This window comes from Stomoxys calcitrans, chromosome 5, assembly GCF_963082655.1.
Source record: "Stomoxys calcitrans chromosome 5, idStoCalc2.1, whole genome shotgun sequence".
In the NCBI taxonomy this organism is placed as follows: domain Eukaryota; kingdom Metazoa; phylum Arthropoda; class Insecta; order Diptera; family Muscidae; genus Stomoxys; species Stomoxys calcitrans.
The window spans coordinates 132,150,170-132,166,206 of NC_081556.1; the positions used below are offsets into that span (position 1 = coordinate 132,150,170).

The 16,037-nt window shown below is 39.3% G+C and overlaps 1 protein-coding gene across 2 annotated transcripts in view; it reads right to left on the reverse strand.

Moving 5' to 3' along the window:
- LOC106089640 (semaphorin-2A-like) overlaps nucleotides 1–16,037 on the reverse strand; it is a 358,068-nt gene that overhangs the window by 241,899 nt on the left and 100,132 nt on the right. The window lies entirely within an intron of this gene.

Below are 16,037 nucleotides of genomic sequence, written 5' to 3' on the forward strand. Positions count from 1 at the left end.
AAGCGGCTAGCTTTACTCCTTCGAAAGTTAGCGTGATTCGACAGACAGACGGACGGACGAACAGACGGATGGACATGGCTAGATTGACATAAAATGTCGGGCGGAATTTTGGGAAATCACCACCATGAATTCTTCTAAAATATGGAAGCTACGGGACCGTACTTGGCGCAGTTGTTGAGAGTCATACCACAACACTATATGCAACATTTCAGCCAAATCGGATAAAAATCGCGGTTTGTAAGGGCTTCAAAAGTTAAATTGGCAGATCGCTTTATATTGGAGCTATATCATGTTCTTGACCGATTTTGATCGTACTTGGCACACGTGCAAAATTTCAGCCAAATCGGACAAATTAAGGCTTCCAGGGGCGCACGAAGTCAAATCGGCTTGTATGGGAATTATATCAGGTTATAGACCGAATTGGACCGTAATTGGTACAGTTGTTGGAAATCATAACAGAACACTATGTGAAAAATTTCAGCCAAATCGGACCAGGAGTTCAAGATGTCAAATAGGGAGATCGGTTTATATGTGAGCTATTTATATCTAAATCTGAACCTATAAGGCCCATTTGCAATCCCCGACGACCTACATCAATGCTTAGTATTCAAGCGGCTGGCTCTACGCGTTCGAGCGCTATCGTGATTTCGACAGACAGACGGACATGGCTAGTTCGACTCGGAATGTCGAGGCGATCATGAATATTTATTCTTTATGGGGTTCTAGATCAATATTTCGAGGTGTTACAAACGGAATGACTACATTAGTGTACCCCAATCCTATGGTGGTGGGTATAAAAAAATTGACCAGGCCCAATGTACATTTTTTTGGCCATGACATTTTAGCTCGATCTAGCCATGTCCGTCTGTCTGTCGAAGGTACGCTTACTTTCGAAGAAGTCAAACTAGGCGCTTGAAATTTTGCACAAATACTTTCTATTAGTGCAGGTCGGTACGATTAGCGTCATATCGGTACGATTATAATTCTTGATCCTCTAGAGGGCGTAATTACTCACGAATGTACTTCTTGAGCGCAATGCCTTCTCCCATTACTTTCAACATACTTGCCAAATATGACCTGAATCGGTTCATAGTCTACAAAGGCTCCCATAAAAACCGATCTCCCGACTTTACTTCTTGTGCCCCTTCTTTTATTCTTTAATTGGCCATGACGGAACATTTGTTGCACAAGGCCAATGTAGAATAGCATTCCAAGCACTCATTTTATAATCTCTCACACCAAGATTCCAGGTATTTCCCATCAGCTGATCCTTCCATCGGCCTTTGAGTCGTCCCGGTTTGCGTGTGCCTCTAGAGGATGTAATTCTTATCTGATTTGGCAGAAATTTTGCACAATGACTTCTACTCTGGTTTTCAACATCTTATTTAGGTATGCCCCGAATGGATTCGTAACCTGATATACAATGCTCCAATGGTATCGCAATTCTTATCCATTATCCTTTGGTTACATGTAAAGACATAGCGGCCAAAGAACTTGACAAATACGATCCATGATCAAGGCTTTATAGGATACGGTCGGCTGAACTTAGCACGCTTTTACTTCTTAAGGCATATCATTTACATTTGGTGATTGTTGCCAACTTTTTATACCGTAGGTCAGATGTCCGTCGTTGATGCTGAACGTATGGGTTCAAGTTTTCAACTTTTGGCGATATTTCTGAGATATTTATCTTAGGTAATCAGCCGTTTAAACTGATATCCTTAAGATGTGTCGCTTTGTATCAAGTCATTTGGGTTCAGAAATAACTTGTAAACTTATATCGTACAGCATTCATTGAAATGAGAGAAGTATTTGCGCTTGTCCTTAATGAAATGTTCATTGAATAATTTTCATATTTAAAATTTTTTTTTTCGATTTTTTTTTCTTTACAAAACTTTTTTATATCTCACCATCATTATTTTTTTAAGTTTCAATTTAGTTGCTCGCAAATGCTTACCTGCAATGAAACACAAAAAAGAAGAAAAAATACACAAAAGTTATTATAACTATTTTTAAAGGGATCATTAAAGCATTGACCTAAAAACACATACATTTACTAAATAATTAAACCCCCCCCCCCCCCCCCCCCAAAAAAAAAAAAAAGCTTCAAAAAAAGGAAGCGAAGCGTATAGGCTCCTTAGCAAAAGAAATAAATTTCGTGACAAAATGCCTTTCTCGCTTCTTATAGAAATAGTTTATACTTGGAAGCAGACAAACACGCCAACTCATATAATGACACTCTGTCACATACACGCAAACACACGCACACACACACACACACACACTTATAGAGAAACACATACTCCAAAAGTGCTAGAATAACAAACGAGACAGGTAAGTTGGTGTTACAGCATTCGCATGTATAATGGGGTGGATTGATTTGAGTGGGAGAAAAATAAGAAAAAAATGGATTTAATTACAAAAATGTGTTTGATTTTGAAATGTAATTAAAAGAGGCCTTTAAGCATATCTCATTTTCAAGAACGGCAATCCGCCAATCATGCTAAACACCTGGGTTGTGACTGCTGGATATGCCAAGCAAAAGAAATCGGCGATGGTTATCCATTGTGATGTTGTGAGTCTATACCCATGTAAAACTTCTCTACCTAGAGGTGCACTCTGTTTAGACTCGGCTATAAAGAGCTCAATGTTGAATCCGTTTACATATATTGGTAAGGGGGGACTTCTCCGCTCTTCCATAACGGTATGTTCGCGGTCCAATTTCTTATGCCATCCTATTTTCATTTTGCCAGATGCCAACAACCACGCAGATTTCCCACCTATTGTTTAATCGTAATATGCAGATGTTGTTTAAAAGCTCTCTACTTTTATGAAAGCATGTGCTAAGGCGTTTTTTTTGGACATTTAGTAAGGACAGCTCCTTTCAGAAAAGGCCAAAACTTGGGAACGCACCACCATGGATTCCCCAAAAAGTTTACACAAATTTCAGCCAAACTAGGCAAAATTTCAAGCCCAAGATGCCAACAACGACACAGATTTCTCGTTCCCACCTATTATTTATTCGTGGTATGCACGTGTTGTTTAAAAGCACACTACTTTTATGAAAGCATGTGCTAAGAGTTTTTTTGGAAATATAATAAGGACAGCTCCTTTCTTTTCTCTTGATATCTACACTGAAGAAAATTGTTATAATAAGTACAAGAGTGCTTAGTTCAAGTGGGCCGAACCAGCGGGCCTACCACCATGGATTCTGCAAAAAGTTTAGACCAATTACTGCCAAACCAGGCAAAAATTCAAGCTTATAGGGGCCGTAGATGGGCTGATAGGGAGATCGGCTTTGTTGTTGTACACTGGGGTGGCAGCCCTTACCGATGAAGGACTCCATCGGGTCAATCCGGTACGTACAACCCGCTGTCGTGGGATTGAAGAGAGACATCGGCTTTTGTGGTCTCAGACCGATTTGGAGAATTCTTACAAGGTATGTTAGAAGTCATAACAGAACTCAAGGTGTGAAATTTCAGCTCAATCGGATAATAATTACGGCTTCTTGGGGCTCAATATGTCAAATCGGGCGATCGATTTTTATGAGAGCTACATCAGTTTTCAGACCGATTTGAATCGTACTTAGCATGATTGTGGAAAGTCGTAACAGAATACTTCATACTAAATTTCTGAAAAATCAGCTGACGGGGAGTTCACGATGTAAAATCGGGATATTGGTTTATTTTACAGTTATATCAGGTTATCAACCTATGTGGACCAAACTTGTCACGATTGTTGAAAGTCGTAACGCATTCAGCTCAATCGAATAAACCTTTGTGACTTTTCAGAGTTTAAGATGTTATATATCGGAAGACCGGTTTATACGGGAGCTATATATTGGGTTGCCCAAAAAGTAATTGCGGATTTTTTAAAAGAAAGTAAATGCATTTTTAATAAAACTTAGAATGAACTTTAGAACGAACAGAAGAAAGAATGCAATTACAGAGTCACAAGCTGTGAAAAAATTTGTCAACGCCGACTATATTAAAAATCCGCAATTACTTTTTGGGCAACCCAATATATACCGATTCGGACCATACATATCACTATTGCTGGAAGTCATAGGCGAACACTACGTGCATAGTATCAGACAAATAAGACAACAATTGCGGCATCCATAGACTTAATATGTCAAATCGGGAGATAGGTGGTTTATACTCCCATTTGGACCGTACTCAGCACAATCGGTGGGCGCCCCGTTAGCCGAGTTTGTAGCGTGCTTGGATTACCAATGCAGGGTTCTTGGGTTCGATTCCCGCCAGAAGCCTTGGTCTGTCGCTGCTGTGGTATCACAATGGACCTTAAATAGTCCAAGTGAGTCTGTAAAGGAAACTACCGCTCTAACCTAACCTAGCACAATTGGTGCAAATCGTAGCAGAACACTATGTGCAAAACTTCTTTCAAATTGGATAACAACCATCTGCAATCCGCAACGATCTGCAATAATAGGAAGAATCTGTACGAAATTTCAAGCCGATCGCTTTTTCGTTCGACAGCTATCGTAATTTCGACAGTTAGGAAGACGGACGGACGGAAGGATATGAATCGATCGAATTCGAGTTTCAAGACGATTAGCAAAACAAGGCCGCTACAGGAAACACTTTAACTTCAAACCAAACTAAATTTTGGGTTTAGAAAAAGGTTAATGAACATCTTTCTATTTTTAGAGAAAAAAACTCCAAAAAATATTTTTAGACCAAAAAATATATGTTTTATTCTTAAAATTGGAAAAAAAAATTCTGTTGACATTAATAAAACAAGTAACAAGTAAAAGCGTGCTAAGTTCGGCCGGGCCGAATCTTATATACCCTCCACCATGGATCGCATTTGTCGAGTTCTTTTCCCGGCATCTCTTCTTAGGCAAAACAAGTAAAAGCGTGCTAAGTTCGGCCGGGCCGAATCTTATATACCCTCCACCATGGATCGCATTTGTCGAGTTCTTTTCCCGGCATCTCTTCTTAGGCAAAAAAAGGATATAAGAAAAGATTTGCTCTGCTATTAGAGTGATATTAAGATATTGTCCGGTTTGGACCACAATTAAATTATATTTATGTTGGAGACCTGTGTAAAATGTCAGCCAATTCGAATAAGAATTGCGCTCTTTGTGGGCTCAAGAAGTAAAATAAAGAGATCGATTTATATGGCAGCTGTATCGGGCTATAGACCGATTCAGACCATAATAAACACGTATGTTAATGGTCATGAGAGAATACGTCGTACAAAATTTCAGGCAAATCGGATAATAATTGCGATCTCTAGAGGCTCAAGAAGTCAAGATCCCAGATCGGTTTATATGGCAGCTAAATCAGGTTGTGAACCGACTTGTACTTTATTTGACATAGTTGTTGAAAGTAACAATAAAAAAGTCTTGCGAAATTTCAGCCAAATCGGATAGGAATTTCGCCCTCTAGAAGCTCAAGAAGTCAAGTCCCCAGATCTGTTTATATGACAGCTATATCAGGTTATGAACCGATTTGAACCATATTTGGCACAGTTGTTGGATATCACAACAAAACACTACGTGCCAAAATTCATTCAAATTGGATAAGAATTGCGCCCTCTAGAGGCTCAAGAAGTCAAAACCCAAGATCGGTTTATATGACAGCTATATAAGGTTATGGACCGATTTGAACCATACCCGGCACAGTTGTTGGATATCATAACAAAACATGTCGTGCAAAATTTCATTCCAATCGGATAAGAATTGCGCACTCTAGAGGCTCAAGAAGTCAAGACCCCAGATCGGTTTATATGGCAGCTATATCAGGTTATGGACCGATTTGAACCATACTTAAAACAGTTGTTGTATATCATAACAAAACACGTCATGCAAAATTTCATTCCAATTGGATAAGAATTGCGCACTCTAGAGGCTCAAGAAGTCAAGACCCAAGATCGGTTTATATGACAGCTATATAAGGTTATGGACCGATTTGAACCATACTTGGCACAGTTGTTGGATATCATAACGAAACTCGTCGTGCAAAATTTCATTCTAATCGGATAAGAATTGCGCACTCTAGAGGCTCAAGAAGTCAAGACCCAAGATCGGTTTATATGGCGGCTATATCAGGTTATGAACCGATTTGAACCATACTTGACACAGTTGTTGTGTATCATAACAAAACACGTCGTGCAAAATTTCATTCGGATAAGAATTGCGCACTCTAGAGGCTCAAGAAGTCAAGACCCAAGATCGGTTTATATGACAGCTATATAAGGTTATGGACCGATTTGAACCATACCTGGCACAGTTGTTGTATATCATAACAAAACACGTCGTGCAAAATTTCATTCCAATCGGATAAGAATTGCGCACTCTAGAGGTTCAAGAAATCAAGACCCAAGATCGGTTTATATGGCAGCTGTATCAGGTTATGGACCGATTTGAACCATACTTGACACAGTTGTTTTATATCATAACAAAACACGTCGTGCAAAATTTCATTCCAATCGGATAAGAATTGCGCACTCTAGAGGCTCAAGAAGTCAAGACCCAAGATCGGTTTATATGACAGCTATATCAAGTTATGAACCGATTTGAACCATACCCGGCACAGTTGTTGGATATCATAACAAAACACGTCGTGCAAAATTTCATTCCAATCGGATAAGAATTGCGTACTCTAGAGGCTCAAGAAGTCAAGACCCAAGATCGGTTTATATGGCAGCTATATAAGGTTATAAACCGATTTGAACCATACTTGGCACAGTTGTTGGATATCGTAACAAAACACGTCGTGCAAAATTTCATTCCAATCGGATAAGAATTGCGCACTCTAGAGGCTCAAGAAGTCAAGACCCAAGATCGGTTTATATGGCAACTGTATCAGGTTATGAACCGATTTGAACCATACTTGGCACAGTTGTTGGATGTCATAACAAAACACGTCGTGCAAAATTTCATTCCAATCAGATAAGAATTGCGCACTCTAGAGGCTCAAGAAATCAAGACCCAAGATCGGTTTATATGGCAGCTATATCAGGTTATGGACCGATTTGAACCATACTTATCACAGTTGTTGGATGTCATAACAAAACACGTCGTGCAAAATTTCATCCCAATCGGATAAGAATTGCGCACTCTAGAGGCTCAAGAAGTCAAGACCCAAGATCGGTTTATATGGCAGCTATATCAAAACATGGACCGATATGGCCCATTTACAATACCAACCGACCTACACTAATAAGAAGTATTTGTGCAAAATTTCAAGCGGCTAGCTTTACTCCTTCGGAAGTTAGCGTGCTTTCGACAGACAGACGGACGGACGGACGGACGGACGGACAGACGGACGGACATGGCTAGATCGACATAAAATTTCACGACGATCAAGAATATATATACTTTATGGGGTCTCAGACGAATATTTCGAGTAGTTACAAACAGAATGACGAAATTAGTATACCCCCCATCTTATGGTGGAGGGTATAAAAAGGATATAAGAAAAGATTTGCTCTGCTATTAGAGTGATATTAAGATATTGTCCGGTTTGGACCACAATTAAATTATATTTATGTTGGAGACCTGTGTAAAATGTCAGCCAATTCGAATAAGAATTGCGCTCTTTGTGGGCTCAAGAAGTAAAATAAAGAGATCGATTTATATGGCAGCTGTATCGGGCTATAGACCGATTCAGACCATAATAAACACGTATGTTAATGGTCATGAGAGAATACGTCGTACAAAATTTCAGGCAAATCGGATAATAATTGCGATCTCTAGAGGCTCAAGAAGTCAAGATCCCAGATCGGTTTATATGGCAGCTAAATCAGGTTGTGAACCGACTTGTACTTTATTTGACATAGTTGTTGAAAGTAACAATAAAAAAGTCTTGCGAAATTTCAGCCAAATCGGATAGGAATTTCGCCCTCTAGAAGCTCAAGAAGTCAAGTCCCCAGATCTGTTTATATGACAGCTATATCAGGTTATGAACCGATTTGAACCATATTTGGCACAGTTGTTGGATATCACAACAAAATACTACGTGCCAAAATTCATTCAAATTGGATAAGAATTGCGCCCTCTAGAGGCTCAAGAAGTCAAGACCCAAGATCGGTTTATATGACAGCTATATAAGGTTATGGACCGATTTGAACCATACCCGGCACAGTTGTTGGATATCATAACAAAACATGTCGTGCAAAATTTCATTCCAATCGGATAAGAATTGCGCACTCTAGAGGCTCAAGAAGTCAAGACCCCAGATCGGTTTATATGGCAGCTATATCAGGTTATGGACCGATTTGAACCATACTTAAAACAGTTGTTGTATATCATAACAAAACACGTCATGCAAAATTTCATTCCAATTGGATAAGAATTGCGCACTCTAGAGGCTCAAGAAGTCAAGACCCAAGATCGGTTTATATGACAGCTATATAAGGTTATGGACCGATTTGAACCATACTTGGCACAGTTGTTGGATATCATAACAAAATACTACGTGCCAAAATTCATTCAAATTGGATAAGAATTGCGCCCTCTAGAGGCTCAAGAAGTCAAGACCCAAGATCGGTTTATATGACAGCTATATAAGGTTAAGGACCGATTTGAACCATACCCGGCACAGTTGTTGGATATCATAACAAAACATGTCGTGCAAAATTTCATTCCAATCGGATAAGAATTGCGCACTCTAGAGGTTCAAGAAGTCAAGACCCAAGATCGGTTTATATGGCAGCTGTATCAGGTTATGGACCGATTTGAACCATACTTGACACAGTTGTTGTATGTCATAACAAAACACGTCGTGCAAAATTTCATTCCAATCGGATAAGAATTGCGCACTCTAGAGGCTCAAGAAGTCAAGACCCAAGATCGGTTTATATGACAGCTATATCAAGTTATGAACCGATTTGAACCATACCCGGCACAGTTGTTGGATATCATAACAAAACACGTCGTGCAAAATTTCATTCCAATCGGATAAGAATTGCGTACTCTAGAGGCTCAAGAAGTCAAGACCCAAGATCGGTTTATATGGCAGCTATATAAGGTTATAAACCGATTTGAACCATACTTGGCACAGTTGTTGGATATCGTAACAAAACACGTCGTGCAAAATTTCATTCCAATCGGATAAGAATTGCGCACTCTAGAGGCTCAAGAAGTCAAGACCCAAGATCGGTTTATATGGCAACTGTATCAGGTTATGAACCGATTTGAACCATACTTGGCACAGTTGTTGGATGTCATAACAAAACACGTCGTGCAAAATTTCATTCCAATCAGATAAGAATTGCGCACTCTAGAGGCTCAAGAAATCAAGACCCAAGATCGGTTTATATGGCAGCTATATCAGGTTATGGACCGATTTGAACCATACTTATCACAGTTGTTGGATGTCATAACAAAACACGTCGTGCAAAATTTCATCCCAATCGGATAAGAATTGCGCACTCTAGAGGCTCAAGAAGTCAAGACCCAAGATCGGTTTATATGGCAGCTATATCAAAACATGGACCGATATGGCCCATTTACAATACCAACCGACCTACACTAATAAGAAGTATTTGTGCAAAATTTCAAGCGGCTAGCTTTACTCCTTCGGAAGTTAGCGTGCTTTCGACAGACAGACGGACGGACGGACGGACGGACGGACGGACGGACGGACGGACAGACGGACGGACATGGCTAGATCGACATAAAATTTCACGACGATCAAGAATATATATACTTTATGGGGTCTCAGACGAATATTTCGAGTAGTTACAAACAGAATGACGAAATTAGTATACCCCCCATCTTATGGTGGAGGGTATAAAAACGAACAAAGTTCGGCCGGGACGAATCTTATATACCCACCATGGATCGCATTTGCAAAGATCGTTGCGCCGTATCTCTTTTTATAAGGCAAACTAAGGTGATGTTGGAGACTAAAATAGAAGTCATTGTGAAAAATTTCAGCCAAATAGGACAAGAGTTGCGCCCTATAGGGGCTCAAGAAGTAAAATCGGGAGAAGGGTTTATATGGGATCTATATGAGGTAACGGATCTATAGGAGTTATAGAAGAATTCGTTGTACAAAATATATGCCCAATCGGGTAAGAATTGAGCCCTCTAGAGGCTAAAGATGTTCAATCGGAAGACCGGTTTATAGGGCTTCAATAACAGTACTAAGTATGGTTTGAATCGGTATGGACTGGATATGGCTCCCATATAAACCGATTGTACAAATATACTTCTTGAGTCTATAGAAGGCGCAATTCTTATCCAAGCGTGTTACCCTCCCTCCCATTAAATAAATAATTTATGTATTTATGGTTGCCCAAAAAGTAATTGCGGATTTTTTAAAAGAAAGTAAATGCATTTTTAATAAAACTTAGAATGAACTTTAATCAAATATACTTTTTTTTACACTTTTTTTCTAAAGCAAGCTAAAAGTAACAGCTGATAACTGACAGAAGAAAGAATGCCATTACAGAGTCACAAGCTGTGAAAAAATTTGTCAACGCCGACTATATGAAAAATTCGCAATTACTTTTTGGGCAACCCAATAATTTGCGTATTTACTAGCTGGACAGGTCCCGCTCCGCAGCGTCTTCTTTCCTTCTCTTATTTTATCTGAGCCCTATAGTGGTACGGTAAGGAAATTAGTCCTGTTTGGGGGTGCTGGCACGGCCTTTCAGATATTTCGCCCCCAATGAAGATATCATACTGGCGCTCTACTCCCAAATACCCTTCATTTGAGCCGTATATTACTATGGTCGGTAAATATGTCCAGCGTGGGGGTTTTTATGAGGCAGAGATTAGATTCGTGCTCTAAATTAGAATACCAAATTTAGTTATTATAAACAAACCAAATTTTGCTTAAATCGCCCGCCAATCCCCGAGATATCTCCTTTGTAAAAATAGGGCTAGGGGTGGGCTAGCTCATTTAATTTTAAATGTTAGATCTACCACATTCTCTTGGTTTTGGGGGTGGATTTGAGTAGCCAATCCACGAAAGTGGATATCAGATTCACACTCTACTCACAAAAAACACATTTCAGCTACATATTGCTATAGTCGGTATATATGTCTAGTTTAGGTCGAGTTTATGAGGAGAGTTATCCCTGAAACACTTGGCCATAAAACAGATATCAGCCCCTTTTTGCCATAGTCCACAAATATGTCCAGTTTGAGGGGTATGTAGGGTGGGGCGGAACCCACGCATTTAGCCCTGAACAAATCGTGTTCTACTCTAGACTTCATTTTATTTGAGCTCCAATTGTGATTGGTTTAGGGGGGGTTCTTCGGGGTCAGACGACCCCCAAACACTTGGCCTCAAAATTGGATATCAAATTCGTTCTCTAATCTCAAAAAACTTTTATTTGAATTCCAATTCGTGGGTTTTGTGGTGGGACGTTGGCCTCAGGCACCAGACCCAACATTTGCATACCAGGTTTTTCGTTTCAGGTTAGTAAAAGAGAACAAACAAATTTTCGCTCAAATCGCATCACCCACCTCCGTGATCTGGCGTTTCTGAAAATTAGGGAAAGGTGGAGGATCCGCCACCCTTTAAAATATAAAAAAAAATAATTATTCTATTTTCCCACGTTACCATTCTGCACCATATGTGAAAATTTCAAGAAAATCGGTTTATCGGTTTTGAGCCAAGACCGAACGGAGTGCCGCAGTGCGATATCTGTTTGGGGAGAAGTTTTTACATGGCAAAGCACCTCACATATTTCGTCAGTATTAGGAGGGGATAACTACCACTGAAAATTCTTTTTGATGTTCTAGCTAGGAATCGAACCCAGGCGTTTAGCGTTATGGGCGGAAATTTTATTGAAATTTTTTTGCTTTTTAAATTTTTATTACAATTTTGTTTTAGGAAAAAACATTCTTTTAAATTTATTGTAATATCATAGAAATTTTTTTTTTTTTAGAAAAAATTTCAATGAGTTTCTGTCTAAAAAAAATTTAAGAAATTTTGTATTAAAAGGAAACTTTTAGAAATTTTGTCTTTAGAGAAAATTTTATTGAAATTTAGTCTTAAAATATATTTGCCTTTCAATAAATTTTGTCTTTAGCGCAATATGCACCTCTGGCGAAATTTTCGTTATTATAGACAAACGAAGTTTTCGTTACCGGAACCGTTACCGAAAATACAGGTACGAAAGCTCAAATGAAATTTTCCTTGCGTATCGGGGTGACATAACAGGCATTGTTAAATTTTTTCTTGAAAATATCAATGAAACAGAATTTTTTGTTAGGCCCATGCAACATAAAATTAAGTTATTTGCAAACAAAAAAAAAACAAAAAAACAAAATTATAAATAGATGTTTTTCGCCATCTTGTGTTCTACACAACTAATTTTCAGTGGCGACATAAATGTCTCCATTCTCAGCTTTAAGAGAAAATTTAAATTTGGTTTTTGGAGAAAGTTTCATTGAAATTTTGTCTTTAGAGAAAAGTTCATTGAAATTTAATTTCTAGAAAAAATGTTTAATTAAATTTCGCCTTTAGAAATTTCGCCTATATTGAAAATTGCAGCAAAATATTGTCTTTGGAAAAAATTTTTATATATCTTGCCAATTTTATCAAAATTTTAACTTTAGGGAAAATTTTTTTGATTTTTTTTTTTTGCTCTGAGAAAATTTAATTTTTAGAGAATTTCATAAAATTTCATTAAAATTTTGGTTTTAGAAAAAATTTTATTGAAATTTACCATCTCTCATAATCTCTGATTTCAATTTTTTTTCCTCCCATAGCATTTTGTGCATCACGAAATTTCAGTGTATTCAAATATAGTCGCGTGTATGTCTCTGTATGTCTTATAACAAATATTGACATGACTGCATATTAAGAACCCAATTCCTTCAAACATTAAAGGAAGAGACTTAACTTTCTTCTCTCTCTCCCTCACTCTCTCTCTTTTTTTCTCTAACTCACGCGGCTAAGTAAATAATACCAACAACAACAACTACAACAACCATCCATGTTAGTTAATGTCAACGTTAGCGTTAACGTTATAATGCACGCACATTCCACATAGCTTAACTTTTCGATGGGCCAACGAACGCCTATCGTGTGGTGCTGCACTACTACTGGTGCTGTTGGTGGTAGTAGTAGTGGTGTTCGTCCCCATGCCGAGTATGAATTATGTATAGATGCGAAGTTGGCTTGGCTTGACTGTTACGTTACTTCAGTGTTTATCACAATTTGTGCCAGTCAAGGAGACAAGACATATTTTCTCACCACGACAGGTAAGTAGTGATGTTCTTGGCTTGTGTCTGCTATCCCGATGAGTGCGTGCGTATGCCAGAGAGTTTATGTGCAAGTGTGTGTTTGTGTCATTTAGCTTGTCAGAAACTAGGTATTAAGGTGTATTTTACACCGAATACATAATGTTATAGATGTGGAGACAAATTGCAAATGACTGGATGTACGTAGAACACCATGAAACGTTGTAATGAGATGTTGCGCGGGAGACCAAACTGTCACTCAGGTGACAGTATGTGTTGATGTATTAAAAAGAATTTCCCACCAGCGAAAGTATGAGATATGAATCGATAATGCAGGCGATAAAAGTGAAATAAACAGAAGACTTATAGTAGTAGAAGGGGTTATAAGGAATATGAGGAAACTTAATCAAAACAAAAAATACAAATCAAAAAGTTGTGACTTAAATAAAAATTATAAAAAAAAATAATCAAATACTAGTTTGCATGTTATATACATAAAAAATGAAAGCGTTGAGCGGTCCGCAGTTCCAACCCGGGTATAAAACATAATCCCTTATCATCGAACTTAAACTTGAATCGGAGAGAACTCATTGATATGAGTCCTCCTTATTAATGGAATGTTCACGGGAAAATTTCCAATTGTCGTAGGGTAAAATAAGAATTCATATACATGCGAATTGTTCCTTGACTACAAGAATACATGGTTGTTGTTGTTGTAGCAGTTTATCGTCTGCTTGATTCTGTTGAGTGTCAAGACCCAGGAAAACTGCAACTAAGGTGGGGTGCGTCCAAAGGGATCTGGGTCTGAGTCGAGTGGGTCTGGTGATGTTAAACAGGTGATGTATATCGTGCGGTCCCTGGTTACATTCGGGACATACATCTTACACGTCGGCATCAATCCTTGCTCTGTAGGAGTTGAGGCGGCTGCATCTGCCGGAACGTAATTGAGCCAAAACTACTCTGGTTTTGCCGGGGGAGGTCAATTTCTTCAGGTGCAATGGGAGGCGGTCGTTCTCCAAGGACTACATTCACCTGGTAGCCATTTACCGCATCCGGTCCCATGTCTGCATGAATGTTGTCTACTTTTGACTTTATCGCAAATTGCTGTGGCATGTGTGGAGAATGTGTAAGAGCTGTCAAATGTGATGCCAAGCATTTCGAGACACTTGATGGTCGGAATCATTTCTCCATCGACCATCACAGTCAGCTCAGTATTCACCTCACTCGTATTTGTAGTGAACAATGTGGCTTCAGATTTCTCGCAATATGAGATGAGTTCTTAGAGGTAGACGTTCAACCTATCGCAGATGTCAACAATAGTTGGGGGGGGGGGGCCTGATGCCATAATCGTCCGCATATGATACGATCTCTATGCCGTCTGGAGGGGGTGGAATGGAGGATAGGTAGAGGTTAAAAAGTGCCGGAGATATCACCCCACCTTGGGGAACTCCCTGTTTCACTCTATGGTACTTCGACTTCTTATCCCTAAATTCCACAAATGAATGGCGACCACGGAATGTAGTTTAGTCGACCCGTATGCCTAAAAGTGGTTCTCTCTCTTCACAATCTTGTCATTGTAAAGAAAAGAAATGTACAAAGTTGTATTATCCACTCCCAAGTAGCCCATTTATTGAATATTTAGAAGACTAGGATAAGAAAAGATTCTAACTCTAAAACGTCAGGCTGTGGAGGGACGGGAAAATCAATACAGCTTAATGACTAGGGACCCGACAATGGAACTATCAGCGACTCCCTCAAGATTCGGAAGACTAGGATATGCAAATATCCTAATATTGAAACATCAGGCAGTGCAGAGATGGGAAACTCAATGCAGCCTAAAGAAGAGAGAGCAGAAGATATGACCATCAACGACTCCCAAGAAGCCCGTATACTGAAGGACCAATGATTGAGGTCATTCAGATAAACCCCCACCGGAGCGAGACAACTAGACACGCTCTGATGGAGAAAATCAGCAAGGGCTAGTCTTTTATTGCCTTAATTCAGGAGCCATGGACGATCCGGAGTAAATTTTGTGGACTGGAGCATATCAAAATTGCAAATTTGCCCATGAACATTCCACTTAGGAACAAGGGAAAACTTCTCACATATCCATGAGTGCTGTCCGATTCAAGTTTTCAAAACTCAATGATAAGGAACCTCCTTTCTATTTCCGAGTCCGAAAAGCGTACGGCAGTGTGACACCTCTTTGGGGAGAAGTTTTTACATGGCTGCCATACCAAATGGTAAATGGGCATTAGGAGGGAGCTTCAAAATTCAACCTTCTGTTCAATACTCAACCGAATCGAAAGGATGGCTTGTTTGTACATCACAGCGTCACTGAGGACGACAGCATCTAATGCACTAAAATTAATGCTACATCGAATGCCTCTGAACACTGTGGCTGGGCAAATTGCTGCGATCACTGCCGTGAGACTAAGGGAGCTTTCTCATTGGTCATATGGCGGTTACGGACAATGTGTTATCCTTGGTACAATATTCGAAGTTCCGGGCAGTATGGATTACACCCTACCTGAGCCGCTTTTAGATAAAAAGTACTGCACCACTATTACTGATAGAATCGATTGGAGCTACGATATACCTGGTAAAAGAAGTTACGTAGACTTCTATACGGATGGGTCCAAACTAGATGACCAGATCGTCTTTTGGGGTGGAGGGAAAGGTTACCCGACCACTGCAGTGTGTATCAAGCGAAGATCCTTGCAATTAAAGAAGTGGTGGAATGGCTAAGATATTGGGTTGCCCAAAAAGTAATTGCGGATTTTTCATATAGTCGGCGTTGACAAATTTTTTCACAGCTTGTGACTCTGTAATTGCATTATTTCTTCTGTCAGTTATCAGCTGT